The 21,071-nt window shown below is 36.4% G+C and overlaps 1 protein-coding gene across 1 annotated transcript in view; it reads left to right on the top strand.

The window, feature by feature from the left end:
• The first annotated feature begins 446 nt into the window (after positions 1-446).
• LOC139129879 (uncharacterized) overlaps positions 447-21,071 on the top strand; it is a 48,794-nt gene continuing 28,169 nt past the window's right edge. The window contains exon 1 of the mRNA XM_070695567.1: positions 447-751. The gene's annotated coding sequence lies outside the window, so the exon portion shown is untranslated. The remainder of the gene's footprint in view (positions 752-21,071) is intronic.

The following is a 21,071-nucleotide window of genomic DNA, read 5'->3' as shown; positions in this document are numbered from 1 at the left end:
CGAGTTTGAAAATCTAATCCGGTAGCACACTCTACCTCAATGTATTAAAGAATTGATAATGAAGGGATCATATTTTCCCTTTGTTCATGTGATGGTGCCTAGAGGGCGCTTTGAATTCCGGGATTACAACGTTTGTGGCTGTGATCCACGTTTTAGCTGACAACAAACGTGTAATGCGACTAGTTTGAAAAAGAAAGGTGATTCTCACCATAACAACGAAGGTGACAGACTAATGTTGAGAATGACCCCTGCAGTGCGGCTATATCCAACCAAACGAATCGTTGGCACATTTGAAAACATAACCAACCCATGCGTTGAAACGCTCCACCGTTCAGAATTATACTAATGATGTCGAGCGGCGCTGTCCCCAGAGAGATGAACGCAGCGGGTGTGTCGAACGCATATGCATGACTCCCTTTGTTATCATGACCAGAAGCGGTCACGTGTTTGAGACAGCAGTACAACAGTCACACACGTACAGCCCACTCCGCCAGTAACGTTGCATTTTGTTGAAGCGCGGGCAAGTACCCCAACGGCATGTGTGTTCAACTCTCCGATGTTCAGCTAAGTGCTCGGTCGCTGATCTCGTACGGCCGTTCTTCATAATCCGCATCCTGAGTAGGATTCAATGGGAAAGGACAGATCAGTAATTCCAGAACGCCATTTGAAAGACTCCCTCTGCAATAGCTGCAGCGTGGTCGAGAATGCGTTTATATGAACAGCGCTGCATGGGTCAACGCCATCCCTCACGGTATGTTTTAATTTCATGGATTTGATAGTGGGTTCACAGGCGTGAATTAAGTCTAAGGATTTCCATTGATGATGTCCAAATGGCGCATGACCTATTTATCAAAGATGAAGTCGTTGGCATGTTTTTTTCAACAATGATAGGGTAATATTCGCCCTTCAAATCACCTGATATCGTGTTGTGTTTACTTCGTTATAATTGTCTGTATAATTGTCTGTGAGGGGGACTCAGTATATATATATGAGAGAGAGAGAGAGAGAGAGAGAGGAGAGAGAGAGAGAGAGAGAGAGAGAGAGAGAGAGAGAGAGAGAGAGAGAGAGAATTAACGTGTAAAGATGAATCCAGGAGATGTGCAGTGAAATGCGGGCGACCTAGTTATATTAGTATGCGTGGTAATACCTCGCGTAAGGCTATTATTTTAACTGCCGAGTATAGAATACAAACATGCAAAATGCGTCAAATTTTAATAAATACGACCCACAATTGCGATAACACACATACCGTTGTGAGTTAATTTAAGCCGACGATTTATTAGGCATCGATTCTCTATGCGGGTAATTTGTAATCGGGATCATCGAGCATACAACAATAGTGAAAACAACATAGGCGGACAAAGGTTCTGAGTGAAACGGCTTGTTCGCCAGCTATAAACAGAACTCGCGCGTCACTGAAGCGTGCGTGTTCACAGACAAAGACACTTTCATCTAGCCCATCGAAACAGACAATGCGCCCATTTGCTGAATGAAAACGAGCCCCTCTGCAAGGGACGATGCGGAGATTTTTTATGCCATTCCCCAGTTCTCATTTAGGCTAATTTTGTGTTTATCGGATCAATTATGAAAAATACTAACCCTTTTGTTAAATAAGGACCTGTATCGTTGTGCATTGAACCGACTATTAATATCAAACCAACTCTATTTCAAATAAAACATCGTTATATTACCTTTATGGATAGGTTTTAATATTACGACATCAAGTGAATAATGACGATTAAACATCACTTATCCAAAGATGTTAATTCTAATCATAGTTATTGTATGTGTAATTATGGTATCCTGACATTATGATGGTAGGACTTATCTTGCATTACTTTTAGTATCAGTTATTTTTGAAAATGATTTTTTTGATCATCGTTTTCCTCATAAGTTAGCCTACTACTAATACGAGCGTCACTGAACACCGATGCCATGACATCTTCGCACTTTTGATTTGACAAGCGCTCTTTCTCTATATTGCTTTGGTTTACAAAAGATCGCGTCATGTTCCCAATTATTGAGAATAGCGACAGTCGTAAAATATCGTAGTAAATGAAATGAAAAGTGACCCACGCGGGACTCGAACCCACGTCCCCCGAATACATTTCGGATGCTCTGCCAACTGAGCGAATGGATCAGTCGGAATTACACTTCTCTGGCTTTGCATCATTCGTATGACTGATCCTCATTACAAGCAACAGTGTCTGAGGAAAGCACGTTCCATTATAAATTCATCAGAGCATATTTTAAATTCAGAATTCCAACTGCTTCCTTCGGGAGGACGTTTTAAGTGTCCAGTTTGCAAGACAAACCGGCTCAAGAATTCCTTTATTCCTACCGCTGTGCGGTTTTTAAATGGTGTATCTTAACGGTCGTTGTGTGTTGTCATATTTTTTAGTTTTAGTCTTGTTTTGTTGTTATTGTGATATTTTGTGTGTTGTCCGCCAATCTGAATTGCCCTTAAGGATGAATAAAGTTGATTGATTGATTGATTGATTGATTGAAGATTCAATTCCTAAGTTGGTGACTTCTGTGCGAGTCCCTGTTGAATCCATAGGATCCTTAGGCAGAAAGATTAGGTAATGAGTTTAGCCAAAACTCACTATATTTGCACATGAAATGAAGAGCCCCATCTAAGTGACAGGACCGACCGCAATAATTCCGACTGATCCATTAGTAAATAAATGCGACCCACAATTACGATCATGCACATTTCGTTGTGAATTAATTTACACCGACGATTTATTAGACATCGATTCTCTATGCGGGTATACAATAATGGTGAAAACAACATAGGCTGATGTGGGTTCGAGTCCCGTATGGATCACTTTTCATTTCAATTACTACAAAATAAATAAAATTCGTATAGTGAGCAGAGCCACAATTTCAAACCCGTAAAAGCTTGTCTGATCAACTTGCCATTATAATCCAATGTGTCATATCCGACCAGGTGACACGTTGTTGGTAAGGTTTTCGTCTTAATGAACCTAGAGAAGAAATCATGGATATGAGAATTCATGAGAATGGTCCGTAGTGCAGGAATATCCCCTCTTTATAATTATACCATACACGTACATTTCTGTTGATTTGTGTGTTATGTCATTGAAACTTGAACTGCTCAATTAAATTGTACACTGTAGCCGTGTAACGTCTTGTAACCGACAGCACAAATGGTTGATGTTCGTTGATATCGCGAAGTTTGAAGGAAACACAGATATTTATTCACTTCGATGGCCATCTGAATCGGACATTCGCCACTTGCTCTCTTGTGATCTTGGCTTGCGGTATACGGACATGTACAAGGCCAAGTAGGCATATGACTTGTCACAGGGTAGAGGCGCGCGCTTTGGCTTGTTTTGATCTAGTGATCTCTTGGAAAATATCGATCAAAATGTTGAAATAACTCCGGAGCGCGTCCGCACAAATCGGGAATGGCCGTGACACGTCGGATTCTGAGGCATGGTCACATTTTGTCGCTAGGGATCATTTAAAAACATGATATGAACTGAAAATGCTCACGTGTTTCATTATATATTGAAGTTATGTGTAAATTTGAACCTTTGCCACATGTTTGCAACTTCATTGAAATTATTATGATCAACATAATGAACAATAATCACCGCCGATTAGTTCTAAAAGGTCATGAAGTATACAAATATGTAATTAGCTGAAATGAAAATATTAAAGTTATTTGATTGCTGTCATTGTATCGCCACTTTTATATAGCAAGCGTAATTACCGTTGGCCAAGGCCTTCAAGCCATATATGCCGAGCTGTGAAAGCTCATTAGATATGCAATTTATAAATTAGCTGACATGAAAATGTGAAATGACTTTCGATATTGTTTTAACCTAGTACCTGGTATAATCATCAATGTACATAGCATGTTTTGCCAACTTTGATCAAGTAAATCCCGGTATATATCCCTAATAAGCAAAGTTCATTAAATATGTAAATTAGGAATTGGCTTGAGTAAAAATGCTTAATGATTGTCAATAATGTTGTATCATGGTATCTGCAATATGTGTAGCAAATTTTGTCAACTTTGGTCAAGTCAATTCAGATATATATCTCTAATTAGGAAAGCTCATTAAATATGCAAATTAGGAATTGGCTGAGGAGAAAATACTTAATGACTTTCAATAATATTGTATTATAGTGTCTTTAATGTACATAGCAAGTTTCATCAATTTTGATCTCGTCAATTCTGATAAATATCCCTAATTATGAAAATTCATTTAATATTCAAATTAGGTTTGGCTGAAGTAAAAATGTCTTTTGACTTTCAATAATGTTATATCACAGTATCTTTCATGTATACAGCAAGTTTCAACAATGCAAATGCAAATTCGGATTGGCTGAAGTAAAAATGCTTAATGACTTTCAAAAATTTTGTATCATAGTGGCTTCAATACATGTAGCAAGTTTCATCAACTTTGGTCCAGTCATTTCAAATATATATCCCTAATTAACAAAGTTCATGAAATATGCAAATTAGGAATTGGCTGAAGTTAAAACGCTTAATGACTTTCAATAATGTTAAATCATAGTATCTTTAATATACATACCAAGTTTGGTTAATTTTGATCGAGTCAAATCAGACATATATCCCTAGTTAGGAAAGTTCATTGAATATGCAAATTAGCATTTATCTTTCATGTCACCCCTTAATGGTTCCAACTGCTGATATATCTTGGTGTGATCAACATTTGTAGCAAATCTCATCCAATTGTGTGTAGTGGTTTTCAATGTATATCAGTTTTTTCTAAAATCATTAATTATGCAAATGATCAAAGGTATGCAAGCCACACCACCAAAAACTAATTAGTTCTTGCCATTGCTTACTGAATATATGTACCAGATTTCATTCTGATCTGATAAGCCGTTTTTGAGATACCAACAGACAGACAGACAGACACGCAGACGGACAGACAGACAGACAGACAGACAGACAGACAGACAGACATCGCTGCGACATATGCTCACGTCTGTAAACACGTGAGCAAAACTGAAAAAAGCTTCTAGTCACAATATGTACACGTATTATCAAGCTAGAACATGCCTCGGGGGCATATATTCGGACTCTCAAACTGTATCAGTATTCTTTTGGCATACCACTGTGGGGGGAGTGGGAGGGGAGGGGGCTCATTTTGAAGCTTAAGGAGTAAATAAAGTTTTAACCGGCTTAATTTTGTGATAGTCGGGAATTTTGTTTTCGCACATAGAGATTATATAGGGATGACGGCCATTTGAACTTCAAATATCGGTAAATAAATATAGGGGAATTTGTTTCTTAGGTACCAAAATTTACATGGTGACCTCTGATTTTTATCCTTCATTTTGAAAGACAATAATTGAAATTTGCTTAAGGAAAGTTAGAGCTTACATTTTCGAGGCACGAACTACGTCGATAGTGTGTCGATGGGGGACGAGCTTCAAAAAATTATGAACAGACAGGATGGAAGAAATTGGACCTTCAGGTGAAATCAACAAAACGACGACAAACGTAACAACAAACTGCGAATGTTGAAAAAAAGTGTGTGATGTCTATAGCAGACTTCGAGTAAGAGGTAAGGTCCCGGATGAAGGTTGAATTTTCTTTCAGATAAGTACATGTTCGGACTTAGGATGGCTTGTTTTCGTGTGTACTGCGCAATCAAGGTAGATTGCACCTCAGAGACAAGAATTCAGAATCTCGAACTTTTACAATACTCTCTTGTTCCTCCATTTCGGCGGCTAATTTCGAAGCTGGTCGGGAAAATAAAGTGATCACCGCCCTTTATTTGTTGTAAAATTGAAAATTTAATTTTTTCTTCATAGAGTTAACACAGGGATGCCGGCCACTTGGAATTTCAAATGTCGGCAAATGTTGCTTAATTTGTTTCTCTGGTGTCAAATTTTGAACGGTGACAGCCCCCCAAATTATTTTCGTGATTTCGCATTTCCTTTTCGGAAAGTTAGAGCAAAAGTTTAGGACTTTAACTTTCAAGGCGCAAACTACCATAACGTGACTACTGCAACTTTAGTGTCTGACACATGCAGAAGTATGGAAAATTTAAAGCTTTATAGACGTGGGAAGACAAGTGTCAAAGGATCCTTTCGGTGGAATTTAGTCTTGTGGCCTCTGGGATGGTTAGATATGAGATGAGCCCGACATTTTTAGTGATTTGCCCGTTGGTTCAAAAGCGTTATGTACCTTACTGGAATATTCCACTGCAATCTGTACCGCGCATTTGCTGTGGTAAATTTTTCAACGATGTTCTATTGCTGTAAATGGAATAGCCGCAGCTTATCAATAAACCTGAAAAGAGATCGATTAATCCGGTGGTTTTCAACGAAGCCGAGAATCAGAGCAGGTTGCATGTCATCAGATAAAGTGATTGGTCGCTTTGTCACTAGTAATTGTATCAGTCGAATTAAAATTGAATGAGCCACATATCAGACCGCGTTTTACTCATTGCAAGTTCTGTAATTTCTCAGCGGTAATATCTCTTATATTCAGCGGGATAAGATTCGCAAAATTTCCAAAATGGATCAAAATTTCCAAATAGAATCAGTCTGTAATTAAAGAGGTCGAATCGTTTGTTATATACGTAACTTACTTTTAAGGTAGTATGGGCGGTGTTAGTGAAAAACGTAAGCTTTTGTTCAAAATTTGCCCAATGAAACACTTGCCCATTCTCTTACCAAATCATCAATAAAATCAGGGGTCACCGTGCAGCGTTTTGGAACCAGAAACAAATAACCACACGTTTTGCGATATTGACATTCAAAATGGCCGCCATCCCTGTGTTACCTCCGAGAAAAAAGTTTAACTTTTGATTTTCGAAAAACTAAGATAGAAAATTTTGTTCTTACTAAAATAGCTTCAAAATGAGCCCCCACAAGTGGTAGGTCACGAAAAAAATTGTAGAAATTTGAGAGTCCGAATATCTGTGCCTGGGTAAAGTATGAAAGAATAAGATGACATAAAAGAACAGTAAAAGACTCTCACTCTGTGATTCAATGGAGAACGACTTGGCATGCAGAAGAAATAACGAGAAGCTGTCGTATGTAAATAAACAACTCTCCGTTCCTCGTGATATCTCACGAGAGGTCGATATTCAATGACCTGTCGGTTGGGAGTCACGTAGTATAAGTTCGTGATAAAAGTGTGATACAACTTAACTTTGCACAGAAATTTTGAAGACGTCTGTGCCGCCATCAGCGTTGTCGACTTTATAACGTATGTTCTGCGGAACAAGAATATGTCCTGCTAAACATTACGGTCATCGGAGATCTCGCAAAATCTCGTGCAGAACTGAAGACGATTCAGGTGGATCTAAGAGTGTCAATATATACGGATAATGAAAGCGACAGACTATTTATTCCTATGTGTTTCACTCTTTATTGATCTTGCAAATACTAAATGTTGTTTTAGAAAATTACAATATGGAGTATTAGTCTCTTCGAGCCGTCTTATGGTCGGTGACCGGCGTACCATCAACCTGAAAATCCTGATCCATACTCAACATGAGGTGCATAATAATGACGTCACCACCACTCCTCCCCCAACAGAAAGTAAACCCCGCAATGCTGTTGTTGCATTGGCCCTTTGGCGGCAACTTTATACAGGCAACTTAATCTTACAGCGTTCGATAGATTAACGTTTTGCGTGTTTTGCCAAACTTGTCGCCTGGGTTGTTTCTTTTACTAGTTTCAAACAATAAGAATCCTGCTGTCATTTTCTTCCCTAGGGCAGTCATTTACGAAATGGCCTAAGTGGGACAGAGTACACTTGGAGAATACTTTATTAGTAATATTGCTAGCATTCAATTGCTTCGGGGCAGGCAAGGCAGGCCTGTGTTCATTAGGTCAGGTTTGACCGATAATCGAAACATATCAGAGCTCGGAGGCATGAAAAACTTTTAATCAATTGATAAAACAGCCTACATTTAATCCAAATATAGGACCCGGATCGTTTCGATAAATACACACCATGTAATATTCAAGAAAGTGTTCAAGGGTTGGAGAAATGGAGTCGATCCGTCCACAATCCATTACTTGCTGTATATCTGTTGTATCATCTCTGTCTACGAGTGGAGTGACAAGCTCTTCCTTCTTTCTTTGTTTCTTTCTCTGTTTCTTTCTTTGTTTCTTTCTTTATTTATTTCTTGTTTCTTTCTTTCTTTCTTTCTTTCTTTCTTTCTTTCTTTCTTTCTTTCTTTCTTTCTTTCTTTCTTTCTTTCTTCTTTCTTTCTTTCTTTCTTTCTACCTACCAACCTACCCTCGAACCTACCTAAATATCCTCCCAATACCTACCAATATATCTAACCTACATATGAACTAGACCAAAGACAAGAAAGCTGGCAGACAGGTCAACGTATGCACCAACGTACCTACCTAATACCTACACGTATACGTAAACATATATCAGGGTTCCTGCCTGCCTTCCTATCCGCAGCTATATGTCGACTAGCGAAACTACGTTCTTTCAAATACTTAATGTGCATAACTATATACCTATCTACATACATGATAAGCATATGTGATAGATAGATAGATAGATAGATAGATAGATAGATAGATAGATAGATAGATAGATAGATAGATAGATAGATAGATAGATAGATAGATAGATAGATAGATAGATAGATAGATAGATAGATAGATAGATAGATAGATAGATAGATAGATAGATAGATAGATAGATAGATAGATAGATAGATAGATAGATAGATAGATAGATAGATAGATAGATAGATAGATAGATAGATAGATAGATTGATTGATTGATAGATAGATAGATAGATAGATAGATAGATAGATAGATAGATAGACTGTTTTTTATTATTTTCCTAGTATTTGGGGTTGTTATCTCTTGAACTGGCTTTTAAAGCGGGCAATACTACTGATTTGAATTGTGACATTGGTACCTAATCCACTGAAACGTTTACACTGTAAGAGTGCTATCTGCCATCTTATTGCTATTAGTACAACCTGGTAGTTTTTGCACACAAGGTAATTTGTGGCCTGTCTTCTCCATACATCCGGGATATGATAACTGTGTACGGTCGTCCAAGATAATTAAGGTCTGTTCGTGATCCAGCTCCACAAGTACCATTAGCCAAAACCGAATTAATAAAACAGTCTTTTAGAGAAATTGCTCCTTGACTATGAAGCGGGTTTCCTAGGACAATAAGAAGTTGTAGAAGTGTTAAAGTTTTCAATCATGCAAGTTATTAATATTATGAAAACCTTTACCAACTCTTTTACTTGATGATGTGTTTTCGTTTTAATGTTGTTGTTATACCTGTTTTTCTACTTTGTACATGTTTCTTCATTGTGCTCTACCCTTGTAAAAAAGGAGTATACTTACCAAGGTTATCAAGTTGAAAAAAGTTATTATTATTATTATTATTATCATCATAATAATCATTATTATTATTATTATTATTATTATTATTATTATTATTATTATTATTATGATATTATTATTATTACATATGTACCACAGTTTACTTGCATCGAAGCGCGCGCGTACTGCCGGTATTTGCACTGCAGTGCAAATACCAAAAACATTATTCCATACCTGCATGCAAATGAATAGAACAGCGCGTGATCCTTGTCTTTCAATGTGTGTCGCGTAAACTATTTAAAATGTGTTCGCTTGTGTTTTTAGTTCCTTTGTTTTCTCGATAAAATAAACAGGGGGAACATATGTAATAATAACAGAACCCCATGGCGAGCGAGCAAGCTTGCCGTACCTGGGGTATTTGCACTCGTGTTTGCGTTGAATCCGGCTGTCCTTTCACTCGCTGCGCTCGTGAAAGCACGACCGCCGGATCCCCCGCAAACACTCGTGCAAATACCGCTGGTACGGCGCGCTTGCACTCTCTCGCCATGGGGTTCTGTCATATTATTATTATTATTATTATTATTATTATTATTATTATTATTATTATTATTATTATTATTATTATTATTATATGATTGTTATTGACATACATAGATACATAGATACATAGATACACACACACACACACATATATATACATATATACATATATATATTTATATATATATATACATATATTTATACATATGTTGAGAAAGATAAAGAAGTTGATGATTTAGAGTGTAAAATCACAGTACTGAATGATTTGAAGTATTTAAATCCTTGTCTCGCTCATCAGAAAGACAGACCGTGGTTGTGTACGATGGAGTGATGCAAATAAGTTTCATGAATAAATAGATGTAATCATCATCATTTTTTCAAATTTATCACATAACGCTCATGAATCCTTACTTTATCGATCAAAGTAAAAAAGAAGTACCGATGATTTAACGGCTTGTAACCTGAAAAATAGTTTGTGATTTATGTCGTGGCACTTACTTATTTTTGAAAAATAAAAATAGATAATGAAAAAAAATGTTGAAAGAAAAAAAAAAAAGAGCAACTTATTGCCTGGAAAAATTCAAAAGCCATATATGTAGAGCTGTCTTTCAGACATATTAACCTAAAGAAAATGAAAAAATCTAAGCTGTGCTGTATCTAAGAGATAACGCTTGTTTAATTTTGATTTATGCTCATAATAATAAGTCTCAAAGCAAATTTATTTCTCTTTATTATATTTATGCCATCTTTTCAAGCAACACATTTATGGTCTTAATGATGTTTGCCACAGCGCAGCATATGGTAAAAATATCATTTGAGTATAATTCTAGGAAATGTTAAATCATATCGGAGACAATATGTTGCCAACTCAATGGCAGTTATTTCACTTTTGATTTAGAAGGCGGCGACTGTTTTTTACCACTAATAAGTGAGAAGCAGCAACTTTTAATAATGTTTCGTCCTGCCAATCGATCGCACTGGTTATTGTAACGATGGCATAATACTCTGATATTTGGACACACATGAAATGCTGCAGCTATAACACAGTAGCCTGTTATTGTTTCACTCGATGCGGATGACGTCAGAATCGTCATCACGCCATCTGTCGCCTGTGCTCAATACAAACTGAATCGTAAACACAAATATTGGATTCGTTGTCATTGTTTTGTTATTGAACCGTTAGAAAACAATGAAAATATCCTCATACCCGTATGGAATCATTGAACATTGCAATATCTAGGTTTGCCGATTATATCTTCGGCGGGATGATTTCAGTGTTAACATTATTTCTAATGGCTATTAAGTGCATCATATCGTCTTTGTGTTTTCATTTTTTCAACCAGTGCGAAAATTTCTTCAGCGAAACGAAAACGACATATTCCAAGTGGATGGGGGCTTTCAGCTGATTGTCCGTACGATGCCATCCGAAAGGGCCCGTGTGTCTTTTCCTCCGCGAATATACATACCATTGCGCGCTTAATGCAGAAGACGTGTAATTACCAGATTGTATGTATGTATGTATGTATGTATGTATGTATGTATGTATGTATGTATGTATGTATGTATGTATGTATGTATGTATGTATGTATGTATGTATGTATGTATGTATGTATGTATGTATGTATGTATGTATGTATGTATGTATGTATGTATGTATGTATGTATGTATGTATGTATGTATGTATGTATGTATGTATGTATGTATGTATGTATGTATGTATGTATGTATGTATGTATGTATGTATGTATGTATGTATGTATGTATGTATGTATGTATGTATGTATGTATGTATGATGTATGTATGTATGTATGTATGTATGTATGTATGTATGTATGTATGTATGTATGTATGTATGTATGTATGTATGTATGTATGTATGTATGTATGTATGTATGTATGTATGTATGTATGTATGTATGTATGTAGGTAGGTAGGTAGGTAGGTAGGTAGGTAGGTAGGTAGGTAGGTAGGTAGGTAGGTAGGTAGGTAGGTAGGTAGGTAGGTAGGTAGGTAGGTAGGTAGGTAGGTAGGTAGGTAGGTAGGTAGGTAGGTAGGTAGGTAGGTAGGTAGGTAGGTAGGTAGGTAGGTAGGTAGGTAGGTAGGTAGGTAGGTAGGTAGGTAGGTAGGTATGTATGTATGTAGGTAGGTAGGTATCTTTGTCCGTACATATAGACGTCGTAAATATATTTATCACATGAACTGGCCCGAATTTCCACCTGTGTGACGAAGAGCAGGACGGATAAGAAATCCGAATTACCTCTGTTGTACGTCATCAGCCGGAATTTTTTTCGTGCATGGTACCGTTCATTCATGCAGGCGCCGCGAAACTGACCGATTTGTTGTGATCGATGCCGTGCTAGCTCTCACGACAATTTTATAAAAAGGTGACCCGATAAATCCAGACATAGAAACAGTTCGAGTCGCTAAAACTATGAGATACCGTCGATCGTCTTATCGCTCAGTGACGTCGTGGCTCTAGTCGAATCGTACAGGCTCAATGTGGACGTTGTACCTGGTGATCCCGGTTGCGATAAAACCGAAACCTACACCTTAAATTAAGTTCAACTGAATAAATGCGTACAGTATAATCTTCGGGAAAGCGACCTAGGAGGCACAAACATAAAGTCATTCGACTAACAACGATAAATTTCCTGTATCACACAAACAATTCCGTAAATTCACGCTCAGAATCAAACTTTCAGTGGCGTAAGGCAGTAGCGAAGACATAAGCTGTCGAGCTGTGCAGCTGTGTGCAGCGCTGTGGAATCCGATGTACTTCGAAAGTTGACTCAGACAACACTCAAAACATAGTTTCCGTCAAGTAACAAAATTAGGATGTATCCACGGGCGAGATATGTGTTACTGCAAACATCAAAGTCCGTAAGACGAAAACATTGACGACCGAGATCGGGATTGACGAGTTGACACCGGTAGAGACATGCACTGAGGTACACACCCTGTGTGTCATCGAACGGAATCTTTCGCGCTCGCCAAGGTCGTAAACTTGTGTGATATTTTCAAAAGCCACGGCATCTCTGAGAATGAGAATTACGTTACTTCATAAATCTAATTTGCAAATAGTCTACATAACTCTGAATACTATGGCTATCCGTCGCTAGCATGGTGAAGCTATGTCCGCCGATGGCCGACTTTCCTTGGCATCAGTATGGCGCGAGACAATGATTGACAAGTTCATGTGACCGAATCTGTATGTCTGGTTGGTGTAGATACCATTCGATGTATCAAAATTTCAGCTTTTTGGGATTTATGAATGAAAGTATCTCCTGGGTGACGGGCTGCTTTACTCATTAAATGAAAGTAGTCCGCGTAAGTAAAACACAAATTGTGACGAAATTCATGCAATTTGTGACAATAATTTTGATCCATCTATGTCAAAAGAAAAATAAGAAGACTGTTCATGTGATAAATATATAATCCCATGGTATTTTTCTCTGTTTGACGTCATCGTATGCTTGTGTTTTTCACGGAGCCGCACAACTTCTCGTCCTCGGCTCGAAGTTCTACGGCTTCGCCTTCGGCTCGAAGTTGTACGGCTCCGCGAAAAACACTCTTATACGATGACGTCAAACAGAGAAAAATACCATGTGATTATATGTAAATATCACTGTGTGACGTGTACATTTTCAGTACTGCGGATACAGCTTGTCTCTTGCCTTGCTTTGTAAATAAAGGTTGAAAAAGGTTAAGTCTCTAATCAATACAATCAATAGAGTTTCGAGCAAAATTAATATTGAAATTTGAAATATTAACATCGTTTAATCTTCTTGGTCTGGTGATTTATCGAAAATTAAAACGATGATCAATAATTGCCGCGAATCAATCATTCTGGCTGTCGTCTCTTGAAAGGAACTCGATGACTCATCAATTCCTATCACCATAGCAACGCTTATGGTGGGCGTGAAAGTGATTGGTGTGTTCTGTCAAATTCGGTAGCCAGTAGGAATAAATTGTCAGTACCGGCCGTACAAATCACCAGATTTAGAGTGTCCATTCTACGCTTAGGATTGACGTGGATCCCGTTTAGTTTTGGTGGCGATGAGGGTTGTTTAAAAAGGAGCTCAATAATTGTAAATCTCGCGCGAAAATACAACATGTGCACCAATTTCAGTCGGGAAAAAATAGTGTCCTTCACGCGAAAAATCCCATGAGCTTTATCGTTTGGTATAAAAGACACGTATAGTCTTAAGTTCACAGGTCAGAAAAAAGAGAGAGTAAATTACGACTATTCGAGTTAAAGATATAAATCTTGGCTATTTGAAAATTTATGATAGAGATGGTTATTGTAAATTACGTTTATTGAATGCATCACCTTCCTATGGAAATATATAAATATATTACACCTGCCAAAACTAGTTTATCATACATACATACATACATACATACATACATACATACATACATACATATATATATATATATATATATATATATATATATATATATATATATATATATATATGTATGTATGTATGCACATTGTATACATTTTGTGTATTAACCGTACTCTCTGTGCCCAAGTTCAGAGGTTGCCATAAAGCCATTATGGTGATAACCGGGAGGGCACATTGTATACATTTTGTGTATAAACCGTACTCTCTGTGCCCAAGTTCAGAGGTTGCCATAAAGCCATTATGCTGATAACCGGGAGGGCACATTGTATACATTTTGTATATATATATATATATATATATATATATATATATATATATATATATATATATATATATATATATATATATATATTTATATATATTATATATATATATATATATATTAGTCAGTCAGGTGGGATCAATTTGTTTAAAATTTGAGTTATTTTAATCGATTCAACTTTATCTACTGAAACGCACGATGAAATGGAATAGCACACGTTAGATTAGCAGACGTTTGTGTGATCATGTTAAAGTGTTAGTGTGGTTACGCTAGAGAACAGAATGAGATGCATCAGTCATTTTGAGTCTTTCATTGTATTGTTTACAATTCTGTCCTCCTGTATCTACTGAATTTTAATTTTTTGGCGAATAGTACGTTTTCTTTGTCATTGATTGTGGAATTGAGGAAATGTTAGACTCCTTTTTATTCTGAACATGCGCAAAAAATGCTGTCCTTTTATTATAACCTTCATTTTCGTGGTTGCAATACCTAAACAAGGTGTTTTTCTTTCGACTCGTCAGGCTCTGTTGCGTCATTCGAAGTTGTAGATGGACGTGTCCCCTACAACTATAATTAGCATTGAGACGGCGAGTATGTAGGTTGGTTGAACTAGATCATCCGTATCCGTGACAATAAAAGCCCGAAAGATGCAAAAGTACGCCCACCAATCTCTTAAAAATGGCATTCATTTGACTTTTACTGCGTCATTTAACGTCACAATCAGATGAAATTTATTGTTATAAAAGCTATTTTAGATGCACCATTAGAATATTATTCTTTTATATTTTATTTATTTAATCAAAATTTGATACTGATAACTATATACAGAAAAAGCTCGATGAGATCAGCAGGTGTTTATCTTTCATAACTTATCGTTAAGAGACGTTGAATAACCATTTTCCAGTGACTCGGTTTAGTAATTAACACAGGAAACTCTTTTACCTTTAGAATATATATGTATGTGAATAATTTTGTTTATGTATGTATGTATGTATGTATGTATGTATGTATGTATGTATGTATGTATGTATGTATGTATGTATGTATGTATGTATGTATGTATGTATGTATGTATGTATGTATGTATGTATGTATGTATGTATGTATGTATGTATGTATGTATGTATGTATGTATGTATGTATGTATGTATGTATGTATGTATGTATGTATGTATGTATGTATGTATGTATGTATGTATGTATGTATGTATGTATGTATGTATGTATGTATGTATGTATGTATGTATGTATGTATGTATGTATGTATGTATGTATGTATGTATGTATGTATGTATGTATGTATGTATGTATGTATGTATGTATGTATGTATGTATGTATGTATGTATGTATGTATGTATGTATGTATGTATGTATGTATGTATGTATGTATGTATGTATGTATGTATGTATGTATGTATGTATGTATGTATGTATGTATGTATGTATGTATGTATGTATGTATGTATGTATGTATGTATGTATGTATGTATGTATGTATGTATGTATGTATGTATGTATGTATGTATGTATGTATGTATGTATGTATGTATGTATGTATATGTATGTATGTATTTATGTAGGTATTTAGGTAGGTAGGTAGGTAGGTAGGTAGGTAGGTAGGTAGGTAGGTAGGTAGGTAGGTAGGTAGGTAGTATGGTAGGTAGGTAGGTAGGTAGGTATGTATATACGCACGTACGTTTGTACGTATGTGTTCATATAAGTATTTATGTAAGTATGTATGTACATGTATACATATAATTCACTTACCAGGTCATCTTTAATGCCTCAAGCTTTCCTATGTCTCGTGGATTTCAAATTGTACGTCAGAATTATTCGTGCGTTTGTTATTTCTAGCTATTTCAACTACCATAATGTGGTACCACTGAAAGACAGCAAAAAATTCGTTCGAAAAATAGTTTTCCATCAAATCTTCCTTTTTTATGTTATTCTAGTTTACGTAAGTTTTCAATTAATTTATGCTCATGCTTGACAAATCCTCTTCGTCGTTCAGATGATTTACATTCAATTCACCACACCTCAGTCACGTCAGCTGTACCGTGCCATTTTCGAACCGAGGCTGACTAACCCCGCCGCGCGACCTCGTTCTCGTTAATGATGCTACTCTTTTACGACTCGCAACCTTTGCGGTACATGATTTACGGTTGCAGAAGGAGCTGATTCCCTCATTCATCAGTGGTCATGAAGTGTGACACAGTAATACGAGTATCACGCGTCGATTTCAGCAAAAAAAGGAGAGAGTGTGGTATTAAGGTAAATTAGTCAGACACGCAACTCTTTCTGTTGATGCCTCTACAATAGCACACGCTCATGGAAATGTATTTTCCAGTTTTGATATCAGCACCCTTGTTGGCGTTCATACAGCCAGTGAGCGAGTGGACGCATCACCAATTAGATCATCACCACTTAGCTAATTGTCCTGGACAGCTGTCAATCACTCCAGATAGACCCCTGTTAACCCGATAGAATTGCGAGTCTTTTCCCGCCATTATGAGCAGAGCCGAAAAACCAGCTGACATGCGCCTTGCTGTTCACTCGTGCGCGAAAAGTGCGTGAGCAGTGATAGAATGAAGTTAAGGAGAAGTTCGTAAAATGTGTTGTACAGATGAACGTGTGTGGGGCAAATGATTATGATTTCTCCCAATTACATGGTCGGTTGATGCCCTTGCGCCTTGCCTTTCAATTTTTTGACAGAATTCATGAATACAGCATGACGTGTTTCGCTCCTTCTACAAGAAACTGCTCTCTCAGTGTGTGAGCTTAAGGTTCCAAGACAAGAAATTGACCTTTTTAATCTAACAATTCTCTGGTGGTTAATAAGCTCAGAACCCCTGTACATTATACATTTCTGAAAGCGTAGATATTGGGGAAGATTTTGGTAACCACAGTGTCACCATGTTTACATAACTATCACATGACAGGTAATTTGCATAACCTTTCAAAAATCTGTTTTCCCTATGTTTTGTCTCAACACTTCAAAATATCTGAGTCAAACTTGCTGGAAGCAAGCTGTTACAACGCTCTTCAAAAGTGTGTCTCAGATTTTTTATATCTTGCTTAGTTTTTATTTTAGCACAATTTTAAAGAAATCAACTAGGGTTAAATTCACCGCTCTGGAAGTTTTTCTGGCATAAAAATTGTTTCAGAAGTTTAAAAAAATTCTGAGACACACTTTGGAAGATCCTTAGAACAGCTTGCACTCACACAAATTTCAGCCACATATCTCAAAGCATTGAAACAAAACATAGGGAAAACCGATTTTTGAAAGGTTATGCAAATTACCTGTCACGTGATAGTTATGTAAATAATGGTGACACTATGGTAACAAAAATGTTCCCCTATATCTAGGCTTTTCGAAAATATATAATTTACGGGGGTTCTGAGCTTATTAACCACTGGAGAATTGTTAGCTTAAAAAGGTCAATTTCTTGTCTTGGAACCTTAAGCTTGGTCTTTGTTCCTGTAAAATGACAAATATATAATTGCATAATTATCACAGATCGATGATATTTGATATAATTATAACAATATTTTCTTAAATGCAGTGGACTAATTGATACAGGTAATATTAATATTATTGCCTGAATACATGGGTTTATGTGCGCGAGAGTAGGTGACAATTTTCCCCGCGCCAGGAGGGCAAATTGTCACCACTATTCATTAGATTGTAGAGCACTAAATATAGTGAAAATAACCAAAATTTACGCCCCTTTCTTGAATCCATAGTTAGGAAACGCTTGCTTGTTATATTTTAGAGTGGTTCGGCAAACAAGAAACCACATATTCAACTCACTGCGGTAATAATCAGTTAGTATACTTTCCTTGCCACTTCTCTCGTTTTGTTAGTGGTATTTTTAGAGGATAACTCATCATTCAAGCTCCACTATATGTAACTTATAGAATTTGTTGACCTATAAATATCTTCCTATTCCCTCACGGTTTTCTTTGAATTCTGCCCTCTGAAAGGATATGTGTTTAGGAAACGGTTCCTTTGTGAAACATTTGACAGTCTTGACTAAATTCTTTAACGTCCTTTTGATTTCCTGCCATTCTCAAAAATTGACAGTATTCAATAGGAAACAAAACATACAGTGCCATAGTTGAAAACACTCACCCTTATGCATTGCATTGGACTACTTGGTGTTGTTTATGTGAAGATTTCAGTGCTGATATGCACAGTATCCAAGGTTTTTGCTTTTCTGTTTGGGCAAACATCTAATCACAGTGTAATCTTTATCTTATTCAAAATCGCATGTACAGTCCAAGAGGATTGTTAATAATAGGTGTATACACACACCTAAATTAGTACATTCTCACAAACTTATCATAAAAATAATGGTAAAAATACAGATTGTGGGGCTTTAAATGAATATTTATTGAGGTTAATAAGTCGCAAAGTCGCAAATATATATATATATATATATATATATATATATATATATATATATATATATATATATATATATATATATATATATATGGCAATGCGTGCATGTCAATAAAATTTACCGTTGTAACTGCAATATCGGCATTTAATGTATAGTTTTGGCGGCATACTATCTTGCGTAGTCCGCAAGAGGAAATCACCGATTGGTTAACATAAGTAGTGACATGATCCATTTAATCGGTCCGTCATAAGGCGATGACCGCATTATTTTGAAACATAGGTGATGAGCCGAGTCCCTTTTTCTGCGGATGTTATCCCTTTACCTCTTATGACGCCAACCAAAGACAGTAATGACTATATCAAATTAATGATTGCAATGTGTTGCCATTGGTGTTCTCCACTTCGAGTATGCAAATGAGTAGTCTGAGCAGTCACGTGACTACAACACTTATGGAGATTGTAGCACGGTCGACTGATGATCATGTTCAAATTACCTAGATGACACACACTTGTTAGAAGACCAACATATGTAAAGTATTTCACAAGTACCTACCACTCCCCCCTGATTAGTCAAAACTAATTGTTTTCGATAAGGCTACAAAACGGTTGTTTTATGGTCGACGCGGGAGTCAATCCAAAGCCTCGGCGTAAACGCTTTCTCCAGCTTCTGAGCTGCGGAGATCGGCAATGGGAGAAAATCAAGTATGAAAGTGACAAGACCGTGTGCTTTTGCAAACTGCCTGTTTGCCCAGGATTCAAATATACTGAATTCAATACAACGCATGAAAATTAATTGTTTGATATGTTTGGCAGGCAGATTGACTGACGCGAACTAAAAATATTTCAGAAACGCCCGTCGTAGTCCCAATTGTAAAAAATAAGTCATGATCAGAAAAAAATAATTTTTTCTTGAGTGTAAATGTTGCTGCAAAAAAAAACACCGCACCATAGTATAATCACTAATAAGCCTAAATGTTAGAGGCTTAAGAAACCGGCAGAAGCGTTTACAAATTTTTAGGTGGTTGAAAGATCAAAAAGCCAATGTGATATTTTTGCAAGAAACATATTGGGATAACGATATTGTCGATAAATTTGTTAAATCTGATTCGGGTCAAATCATGGTAAAGGCGTAAGCATTTTGATGAGTGACAAGTTGGAATGTTCTGTGTCAAAAATTAAGACATGTACAGATGGAAGAAAAATTCTTATTCATCTTGATTTTGACGATATAAGTTACACAATGGTCAACATTTATGCTCCAAATGTACCAAAGCATAGGAAACAGTTTTATACAAATTTAAAATCTTGGATCAGCAAGAATGTTAATATTGAAAACAATTTATTCTTAGGTGGTGACTTTAATTCAATTCTGAATCCAGATTTAGATAAATTAGGTTCCAAATGTCATCTCCATCAACCTAGGAAATTACAGAATCTGATGAAAGTTTTCAAACTCACTGATGTGTGGAGAGAGTTGAACCCAACAAAAAATCAGTTTACATGGAGACAGATATCACTTGGTATAGCAAGCAGGATAGATTTCTGGCTAATATCATCCCATATTCTGACTAATATCATTTGTTCCGATATTCGTCCAGCAATTAAAACAGACCACAATGCAATTTCACTCAAAATAAATAATACTAAACAACGTAGAGGCCCTGGGTATTGGAAACTCAACACCAACCTTCTTAAAGAAGATGAATATCGAGTTTTGATCAAAAATGAAATAGAAAAGACTGTAGAGGATTTTAAAGACATAGAAGACTCAAGAATAATTCTGGATTTAGTTAAGGTTCGAGTTAGAGAAAAGTCAATTCGTTATGCGAAAGAAAAAGCACGCATTAAAAGAAATAAAGAAAAACTTCTACAGAATAAAATTAAAGATATAGAAAGTAAACTAAACGAAGGTGAGAGGTTAAACGAAGAGTTAAAAGCAAGATATAGCGATTTAAAAACCGAGCTGAATAAAATATATGTTAATAAGTTAAGAGGTTCACAAGTTAGATCACGAGTGAAATATTATGAAGAGGGAGAAAGGAATACTAAATACTTTTTAGGATTAGAAAAGAAAAACTATCATAGAAAGCAAATAAACAAGCTGGTCA

Source organism: Ptychodera flava, chromosome 3 (genome assembly GCF_041260155.1).
Source record: "Ptychodera flava strain L36383 chromosome 3, AS_Pfla_20210202, whole genome shotgun sequence".
In the NCBI taxonomy this organism is placed as follows: domain Eukaryota; kingdom Metazoa; phylum Hemichordata; class Enteropneusta; family Ptychoderidae; genus Ptychodera; species Ptychodera flava.
Note: the sequence above shows the minus strand (reverse complement) of the source record. Positions and strands in the feature narration are given on the sequence as shown.